Source organism: Medicago sativa, chromosome 2 (genome assembly GCF_051527215.1).
Source record: "Medicago sativa cultivar Bolivia chromosome 2, Bolivia_mono, whole genome shotgun sequence".
In the NCBI taxonomy this organism is placed as follows: Eukaryota; Viridiplantae; Streptophyta; class Magnoliopsida; order Fabales; family Fabaceae; genus Medicago; species Medicago sativa.
In genome coordinates, this window is record NC_140750.1 from 69,055,296 (window position 1) to 69,066,672 (window position 11,377).

At 32.0% G+C, this 11,377-nt stretch overlaps 1 long non-coding RNA gene across 1 annotated transcript; it reads left to right on the forward strand.

The window, feature by feature from the left end:
* Nucleotides 1–5,132: 5,132 nt before the first annotated feature.
* Nucleotides 5,133–6,821, forward strand: LOC146950109 (uncharacterized). The gene is made up of 3 exons (XR_015027435.1): nucleotides 5,133–6,016; nucleotides 6,140–6,235; nucleotides 6,609–6,821. It is a non-coding gene; the product is annotated as an uncharacterized LOC146950109 (long non-coding RNA).
* Nucleotides 6,822–11,377: the final 4,556 nt, after the last annotated feature.

The following is an 11,377-nucleotide window of genomic DNA, read 5'->3' on the forward strand; positions in this document are numbered from 1 at the left end:
TTTGTATATATCGATGACATATTAATTTTTACCAAAGGTAGTAAGGAACAACATATCAAAGATGTTACTACTGTTTTAAACAGAATAAAAGATAGAGGAATTGTTCTATCTAGAAAAAAGTCAATACTTTTGAAACAAGAAATCGAATTCCTTGGTCTTATTATAAGAGAAGGAGGAAAACTCGATTTATCACCGCATGTTCAAGAAAAAATTTTACTTTTTCCTGATCAACTAGTGGATAGAAAACAAATCCAAAGATTTTTGGGATGTTTAAATTATATTGCTAATGAAGGTTTTCTTCAAGACCTAGCAAATGATAGAAAAATTTTACAGAAGAAGATATCTGAAAAAGTGCCATGGTCATGGACACAAACAGATACTGAGGCCGTAAAATCTTTAAAAGAAAAATTAAAAATTTTACCACAACTATACAACCCAACAGAAAATGATTTTTTGGTTGTAAATGTTGATGCAAATCAGTTTACTTGGGCTGGAGTTATGAGAGCTCTTCCTAATGGTAAACAAAAATTGGGATTAAATCTCAATGGATATGTTGAGGATGAAACCCCACAACAATCCTATACCACTGTGGATGCAACCCCACAGTTAAAATCAGATATCCCTAATGGGCGATCAGATAAAACATCAGTTTCAACTGATTCAAAACTTGATTATTCAAGTAATAACATCCGAATTAAGGATAAAGATCTTGTTTTATGCAAGTATGTTTCAGGTTCTTTTAAAGATGCTGAAACAAGATATCATATCAATGAGAAAGAAACTCTTTCTTGTTTAAATGTTTTAGAAAAATGGAGAATGGATTTAATTCCATCAAGATTCTTATTAAGAACTGATTCAACTTATGCTAGCGGATTTTGGCGCTACAATTTAAAAGTTGATCATAAACAAGGAAGACTTGTTCGATGGCAAATGCGCATCCAACAATTCTATCCTTATATTCAACTAATAAAATCAGAAAACAATTGTTTTGCAGATACATTGACAAGAGAATGGAGCAAGCTCTAAAAGTTCTCTACAATAGCTTGAAGCAAAAAGAAGAACAGATTGAAATCCATAGCCAAAAGCTAAAACAGCTCTCTTCAGAGAGGGGGGAGATGATTAAAATGATTGAAAGTCTAACCAAGATCATAAATGTTGAAGCTCCAACAGCAACAGAAGAACCAACAAAAAAGACTTTGAATGAACAACAAAGTTTTTCATCAACATCTTCAGCAGGCTCTATGCCAGAAGAAGATACAAAAAAGTCATGGGCTGACAAAGTCGAACAAGAAGGTGAAGAGTCAAAAAATGGTTCAGACCAGCCAAGCGATGTTGTCGACCTACAACCAGCAAAGAAGGTGTATGTCATCTTTGATGGTCCGATGAAAGGCATCTACAACAACTGGGCAATTGCAAGCCTTCACATTAATGGCAAAAATGTCAGACACAAAGCTTATCCAACAATGGAAGAAGCAAAAGAAGCCTACAAGGCCTCCTATAAAGAAATGACCATTGCTAAAGAAATTGGCCAACCATCAAAAATGGAGTCAAAGAAAAAAATCTCAGTAGGATCCATAATAAACCTCCAGAAGGAAAAAAATAAGCCAAAAACCCTTGATGATTTCATGGGAAAATGGAGATGGCTAGCCAACTTCAAAGAAGAGTTAGCTCTTGAATGTTTTTATCCAGTCAATACTACACATGGGGTAAAAGCTAATACAGTTCCTGGAATATCCAAGGAATTACTTAAAGAATTCTATGATTATGGAATGCTTAAGACTGTGTATCTTGAAGAAGGAGAAGGTCGAAGATTCCAAGAACTCGCTGATCTTCCAAAAGAGATTGGTGATACAGTAAAAAGATTTAATGACTTCCTTGCCAAAGGAAGAGAGATTTATCTTCAGTTTGAACAAACCTATCCATGGTTTTTTGAAGAAAATAATTTCATGGCTGTAAAACCAAGAACAGTAATCAAAATAGGAATTTCAAATAAAACTTATCTACCTCCAAATTCAGAAAGTATTGGATGGACAGTAGATTCGTTCATTTATCAAATGAAACGTTTTTACGATAATCTTATTAGATATGGTTCTACCATTATTAATTATAAGGTTCTCTACACCACAGAAACCTGTCTTATGGTCTGCGATTCGAAGAAGAAGGTTTCAGAGGAACACCTTAAGCAGACACTTCATTATGAAGAACTATTCTCAAGATTTGAGAATTCTCTTTACCAAGTTCCAGATGAAGTGCAACAGGAGTGTTGCCAATATTTTTCAAAATACAAAGGGCACTCATGTAAATGGTGTGCAAAAAAGAAAGTGTCGGCAGAAGAAGACAAGATACCGACAATCACAGTACCTAATGATAAGGCAAAAGAAAAAGCCTAGACACGCGTCATGTAGATGACCGTAGGAAAAAAGATGTAATAATGGAACCTTATCATCTGAGTCAGATGGGGTCCATTTAGTTGAAAATCTTATCACCTTATGTGATAATGCTTTTACTTTTTTCTTTGCGTGTTTTGTTTGTTTTTCTTTTGAGCTGGAAGGAAAGTGACATGTGACCTACTCTGTAAGTCCTTTCCTCCTATAAATAAGAGCCTCGATGCTCACTTGTAAATTACAACTAAAATCAATGAAGTAAGTACCTTTAGTTTGTGGGAAAGAACTTCGCAGGATTAGGTTGTCATAGCAAAATTTTAAGTTTCTAATATCAATAATCGAAAGATTATTTCAAGTTTCATCAAATAATCGAAAGATTATTTCAAATTTCAAAGGATCGAAAGATCAGAGTCATCAAAAATCCAAGACGAAGTCAGGTATGATTTTAAATAATTTAAATTCTTACATTTCATGATGGAATTTAGCATGAAAAAAGAAGGTTCATCTGGTTTTATAGCAGATGTATTAATAGATCATATAGAAAAGGTAGATTTTACCTTAAAACCTGAAGAAAATTTCAAACAAAAAAGTATTTTTTCCTTGATAAAAGAAAAATTATCCAGAGAAAACATACTAAAATATGGAATGATGGTAGGAGAAGTTGCCATACCAATGGAATCAACAGACGGATCTGTTGTAATATCCTTAATTGATAACGAACAAATTAATAATAGATTAAAACATCTATCTTTAGAAAAAAGACAGAAGATAGGATATATTCATATATCAACTATCCAAATAATCATAAAAAAGTACTTTTATGAAAGGAATAGATGCAGAACTAGAACTTCTTATTGAAGATGCTAGGATGAATGAAAAACATTCACTAATAACCCAAGGTGAGGGAAATTTAAAGTGTGGAAAATTAAAATTTGACATAAATTTATAGATAGGTTTAAGTTTAAATGACATAGATCTAGACAGATCTCTAGTAATTCATTATAAGCTTAAAGACCAAACCCTCATGAAACCAGGAAATCATCCTTTTAGTGTAAGTTATAAAATGAATTATGCATTAAGTAATTCCCATTACAGTATAGAATTTAGTGGAAAAGAAAAAATACAAATAGATGAACTATTTGCCCCACTAATAAAATTAGAATCACCAATTCTAAAACCATTAAAAAGGTCAAAATCTATTATGACTATAGAAAGAACACCTCTTCTAAAACAAGAAGAAAGTACTAGTGAACCAAAGTTCCTACCAGCAAGAACTTCATTAGATAGTAATGAAAAGAGAAAGCTTAATAAAACTTTATCAGAAATAAAAACGGAATTGTTAGGCATCAATAGAAAATTATAATGCCAGGAATAACAATAAAAAATGAGTTAAGTTTATTCAGAAGAAAACTAGATAACCTAGTTAATAAAATAGAAGAAATTTTTTTAAGAATAGAAATGAAAAATACAATTTGGGGGATCCATGATCTAATAATTTTACAAATTTCATACATAGATGAAATGATAAAAGAATTAGAAGAAACAGAAAATATTTCTGTTACCCAAAAGGAAAGAGCCACAACCCTGTTATGGCCATCTCAAAAACTAACTGAATTTGAACAATCTTTAGAAAAAATTATATAATGCCTGGTTTAGGTCTTATAACAGAAGTAAAACTCTTTAAAGAAAGATTAGAGAGCATAATCTCTGATATAGAATTTTATCATAGAAGAATTGTCTTAAGGCAAATTCTTTTTCATTCCAAAGAATTAGTACAATACCATATAGAATATATTGAAGACTTTCTAAGAGAAATAGAAGATTTAGAAAATCTTACAAACACACAAAGAGAAAGAGCTAAAACACTCTTAAAACCATTTCAAGGTTTAATTAAAATCGAACAAATGTTAAATCAAGTTCGAGAAAATTCCGCTGGCGACCCTGCCGCCAACAACCTGGTATCAGAGCCAGTATTACAATCCTAAGGAATGAAGATAAAAATGAAAATAAAAATATTATATTTTCAAAAAAGACAAAAACTTATCAAAGTCGCTCTTTTGCTTAACCAACTTAGTAGAATCTTATATGAAATCAGTTAATCTTTTAACCGATTTAAAAACTCATAGACATGAGTTGCCAAAATTCTATTGGCTGTGCCCAAGAGACAGGTGTTAGGCCTGTGCCTATGCAAGTGTTTCTCTCGATCGAATTGGTATCCATTAAATCACTATCTCAATCGTCAAAATAATGAATACTATCAATATTTACTATCAAGAGATGACTACATCGTGGTTAGACTTTTAAACATTTTTTTAAGTATTATCCACATAAGAGCATTTATCAAGCTGTTCCATATTAAAAAAATTATTATCCAAGTGATTATAAAATTAAGGTCAAATACCAGTTTTGGTCCTTTTAGTTTCACAGAATTTTTAAGTTAGTCCTTTAGGTTTCGAAAGTTTCAATTAGGTCATTTTAGTTTGACAGAATTCTCAAGTTAGTCTTTTAAGTTTCACAAGTTTCAAATAGGTCATTTTAGTTGATAAACTATTTCACCGTCACCCTTTCAAAAGTTTCAAATAAGTCTTTTTAGTTTGAAACTTTTGAAACTTAAATGACTAATTTGAGAATTCTGTCAAACTAAAATGACTTAATTGAAACTTTTGAAACTTAAAGAACTAACTTGAAAATTCTATGAAACTAAAAAGACCAAAAGTGGTATTTGGCCTAAAACTAATTATAAAAGTACTGGTTGAGGTTTGTTTAGAAGAAAGGGCCATGTGGTAAGTAGGAAGTTGGGAATCTAATCGCCAACCAATGCATAATTTCATTGAACCATATACAATTTTTTATTTCTATAAATATAAAAGGCATCCATGAATTATAGTACCTTTTTCTCGTAAAGGGAAAATGCATCGATCAAATGTACTTAAATATATTCACCTCATATTATTTTATGCTCCTGTGGCGATTTCAAATTTCTGATACACATACAGAGGCGATCAATACATTATACATCAATACAATACATACATATACTGCATGATAGATCCACACAACAAAAGCCAAATAACTACTCCCGTTATAGTTAATATTTTAATACTCAAATTAAAAATTTCAACTATAGAAAAGTGAAGAAACCCCTATAACTGGTCATGCATATCAAGACCGTTGATATATAGCCAAATTACTATAGAAAAGTGATTTGCCAAAGGATTGGAGTTGCCCTGAAGTGTGTCTAGAGTGAGAATAATTGTGATTAATCTCACTATCACCACACCGTTGCCTCCAAATTAATTAGAATCATAATATGAATGATCTTTTCCACCATCACCTTCATCATCAATATCCTTCATCATCTGCTTGAGCCATAAAATAGCCAACTTGGGTGGTGGGAAAAGCATTTCTTGGCGGTGCAAAGAGAGAAAATTACTTGATCGAGCTTTTACCTTGTAGAATAATAAAGGAGCTATGTTGGTGCATAGTAGCATCTCAGTAGGAAGGGTTTATAAAGGAGAAAAAGCAAAGGTAAAAGGGTTTAATTGTAACTAAGATCTCAGCATCTTCCAAAGGATATGCGTGGAATCGACCAACTTCAATGCTCCACATACTTTGATCCACCCTCTTTTTAGGTACTTTTTCTCTTTTCAAAAGCCACATTGGTAAAACTTTTTTATTTTATTAATAAAAACAGGAAAAAATATATTAATTTCAATACTTTTTTATCTATAACTATATCTTTATTGTCAATGAAGGTTGGTTTAACCGCTAAGGAGTTGATTCATACGTTCCAAAGATGAGAGTTGTTCAACTCCCAATATCGACATGATGACATTTTTGATGAGCCATTTGTAAGTACCTCATAACATATATATAATGTATGAGTCTTTCAAAAAAAATCTACGAGTCTTAATGGTTGTTATGTTTAAAGTGAGTCTTGAAACCCAACTAACATAAACTTTTTTCTATTAAAAAAAGACACACGAGTTATTTAAAGTGAGTCTTGAAATTCAACTAATATAAACTTTTTTCTATTAAAAAAAGACACACGAGTTATAAAATCTACTTTTGAATTGAAATTTTATATCGTGTAGACCATCATTGTAATTTAAAGAAATTATGAATCATTCGATATATCATTGAAGCGTGATAAGATTAACATCTTAACAATTTTATCAAATGATGTTAATTTTGAGGCATATTAACAATTTTTTTTTTCTTTAGCACCGGTTTCCGACCCATCAATGGTGGACGACTAATCCGGCTCGTGCGTAGAGGCATGGACACTGGCCAAGCATTGTTCCCCTGAGAATCGAACCCGGTATTCTCCATGTACGTCCTTGGATGAAGCTCCTTGCACTAGAGGCCAAACAACTTGGCTTTTATTTACTTTACTTTACTTGAATAATGTCTTCGATATAAAATTTCAATCAAAAAGTTATTGACTACGCAATATATCGAAGTGTTATGGTAGTGTAATTTATTCCACCATACCATCTTATATATGTATTAATAAATAGTTATTTTTGTAAAATAAAAAAACAAGAAGACATTTTAGGACAATACTACAACCTATATTGAACAATTTTTCTATCAGTAGGAATCAAACTCAATTGATACCTAGAGATTACTACACTTACACATAATGCACACTAACAGCTTGTATTAGACCTGGTGGCATAAATTATACGTGTGTATTTATTATATATGTATATAAGTTCTCTTCCTTTCCCTCCACCAATTTTTAACTAAAGAAAATTTATAAATAATTGTTAAATCTTCAAAAGGGTGGTAAAGTGTGTCCACATTTTGCTTGCTAAATAAATTGTTTAAATCAGTTCGATAAGGAAAGATCTTTGGGGGGGCTGGTACGACACATAATAACTCATTAACGATGTGGATTGTGGAAGGAATATATGGGTGCGATAGTGACGACCTGGCAAAGAGCAAGAACCTTGCATGGTATATACTTTGTGCGTATTTCATATGGATTCATAACCACATACATGATACATCACCGTTTTCCCAACATAAAAATTTCATAATAAATTATCAGAGTAATTCACATAAACGGAATGCTACATCTCTTTATCATAAAATCTTAACAAAATAGATAATAATTTATCCTTCAAAAATTCATCAATATAACATTTAAAAACTTCGCAGCGGATTTAGTTTAACAATAGAAATAGTCTTGGCACGCAGGCCTCATCATAAAAGTCTCATAAATCTTAGTTCAATAATAATTCTTAAACTTCAAAAGCAATACGTAAAGGAACAGAAAATAGTATCAAAATCCCCATCCCGTTACGTATCAGAGCACCTAAAGACACACTTGTGAGGAGTCCACTCACGACCACGCTTAATCTTGATTACCTGCAAGTTACCCATACGAAGAGCAACATTTTCAAGCAGAAGGGGTGAGATTTCTCAAACAATAATATTAAGCTCATAAATCATAAATTACATTTAACAATATAAACATCTTATAATTTAACAATTACAATCAAATACATAGACATCATCATTTCATCTTAGCAATATATCATCATATAGCAGTCACAATCATCGTCACATATCATCTTACTAAAAGGTATCACAAAGTAATTCGTTAAAACATCACAACTTAACAACTTGACTTGACAATGCATCTAGACTCGACTATGCAACTCTTAACGTCTTAAACCATCTTGAATCATCATGAAAATGCAAATGCATGTGGTACCAATCTAGGGCATAAGCCCTCGTCGCTATTGAGCAAAAGCTCCTAGGGCATGAGCCCTCGTCTCTGGTTGAGCAAAAGCTCCATCGTCGTGGTTGTAGTTGAGCAAAAGCTCCAGGGCATGAGCCCTCATCTTTAAATGAGTATGCATGGACTCAACATCTTACGTCTTAGAAACTTCATGAACATCTATGACATCTTAACATCTTAACAACATAACATCTTAACAACTTGATGACTTCATAACGACTCGACGACTTAACAAACTCTTTGACTTAGACCGACATTTACATCTTAAATAAGATCAACAACAACATATGCAACACTTATAAAGTCACATCATATCAGCATCATAACTTAACAGTATCAAATGATAAACATCAACATCTTAAACATCGCATCAACATAAGCATCATAAATAACACATATTTAAACCACACATCTTTCAAATAGCACTTCAGTCATACATCATCAATTAACACATCAATTTCACATCATCAAATAATTCACAAATTACACTTAATCAAATAATACATCAACTATACTTCTTAAATATCACATCTTTACATACCACATCTTTAAATCATATACATCTTCAAATATCACATTTTTATATGACCACATCATCAAATATTTCATTATAATAATTATCCATATAAAATCACTTAACAAATTAGGATATATTCCTTGAACTAAAATAGTAGCAATTCTTTAATTCCAAAATTAAGATTAAAAACAATTATGGTAAAGTAACTTTGTCTGGATATAAACACATATATATATCCTTCACTTTCGGTTTACCAAATTTTAAGGATAGCATGCGTATGTTTGTTTCAACTAGAAAACTATGTTTCCAGGATATTTATTAAGGGTACATTGAATAAATTTATGCAAATCTCAAATCAAGCAATTACCCTAAATTAAAATTTGAGTGATCGAATCATTAGAGCACAAAGAAGATCCTAATCTGAAGACAACACTCAGACTGCATGTGTATCATATTGCCAAATCAAAATAATAACAAACTTGAAAGTTGAGCAAATTAAACGAATCTTGACAACCGATGATACTGAAATCCAATTTAACGAACACAGGGAACTAACTTTCATATTCAATAATTTAGGATTCATAAAATTTGGATAGCGAACATAAAAATAAGTCGTGATAAAATTTAAATGGTTCCAATAAATCAAACATATAACACAGAAAAACAAGAATTTAACATGAATTCATTAAAAGATCATGGAACAATAAAAACAAAAACAAAGCCTTTCACTACCCATATGATTATACAACCCCTAATTTCTCATAATCTCACAAACTCATCCTAAAGCATGTTAGATGCAATCTAATGATCTACAGACTTAATATTAGTGAAAGATAGTCTCACCCTTACCTTAGATAGTTTTTCTGAAATCAAAGCAGCGTTCTTCGTTCCTAGGGTCCTCTCTCTCTGAGTTCTCCTCTTTCTCCTCTTTCTCCAAAAAGCGGTTTAACGTAAAACTCTTTCTAACCTAAGCTTCTGTATTTATAATACTAATCACTCTTCCTAAATCTATTTAGGCCCAATAACTTATTCTTCTTTCTATTATAACCTCCAATTCTACTTACACTAAAAATTCTCATATTCTAATAAATAATAGAATAATGTCACTTAATAAAATACTAACACGTCACATATTTAAATAAATCACATAAATAGACTCTAACTTAATAAAAATAATTAAATAAAAAGGAGGACGTTACAACAACCATCCTTCCCCCCAAGTTGTCCACACCTCTACCACCTTACTTTGACGATCTTACAGTTAAATACTCAAAGAATACATATATGAACTCTTGGAATCATGATCTCGTGCAATCCATTTTTAATCAATCTAATCTTGCAACCATACTTACTGCCCCCTCTCTATGCCCACGTGAGGGACGATAGGTACATAGGGAAGGTGACAAAGGATGACTCTTACATTGTAAAGTCAACATGCCGTATCTGTATGGATTTTCTCAAGGAACCCTCTATTATGCAAAGTATCACTCACATGAGTATCATATGGAATTTGATGATTTCGCCTCAGGTTCAAACATTTCTTTAGCGTTTAGCCCACCAATGCTTTTCGACTTATGCCAAACTCATCACCCACAAATTCCATGTGATGATGTTTGTGTGTCTTGTGAGAAACTTGTGGAAATACATATGCACACTTTCTTTGTTTGTCATAAGGCTTTAAACTATTTTGAAAAAATTGGGATTTGATGATATTGTTTGGTAGCTACTTCTCATTGCTAACAATTTATCTGGTATGCTTTTTGATTTGCTTGATAGGTTATCATCCAAATAACAACCCTTGGTTGTGATGATTTCATGGAGTTTGTGGAAGAGTCGAAACACTAAGTTGTGGGAAGCCTCTAACACCACTCCCATGTCCATTGTCACTAGAGCAATGGATACACTAAACAAATAAAGCAATATGCAAAGAGCAAAACTCATGATATCCGCAAATTTGGTCCAAACCGATGATGGGCATGATAAAGTGCAACAATGAAGCCTCCGTTTTCAACAACTATATATTGGGGGTATGATATATGTTTTAGAGGCTTTTTAGGGTTGTTCTTATTTTGCAAATCAAATTATATATGTACTTCTCTACCACTATTTTAGAATTAAAAGCTAAAACCATTAGCTTCAGTGGCGGATCTTGCTCAAAATGTTAAGGGGAGCGGCAAATAGCGGCTAAATATATATAATTGAAATTCATTGGATATATATAATTGTATAAAAAATTCAAAATAACATTAACACAAGAATAAAAATAAAAATATGTATACAAGGAAAAATAACATGCATGAGTGCAATTATTTTAGTGAAAGACTAGATGAGGATTGAATGAAAACTATGGGATTTAGTTTTGATGTAAGGATAAAATAACACACACAGGGAACCCACAACACAACCACAAAAGTATATTTGTGCTTTTTGCAGATAGATATAAGTATCGTCTTCTTGACCTCCTTCTCTCCAAACACTCAATTTGAATATGCAAAAAGGTTGAATTTTTCCCCATCAACACGTTCTTTCTTGAAAAGGCACTTCAATTTGTTGCAAGTACCAAAACCCATCTCCATTATCATTATTTTCTACCCCATTTATGCTTCTTACATCCAACCCAATAATTTCCCACCGCTTTCGTCTTCTTCAAATGGTTTTGTTCAACAACCCCATTCTCTTACTCAAGCTGCAATTGAGACTTTCCAGAAACCAAATCACAATCCT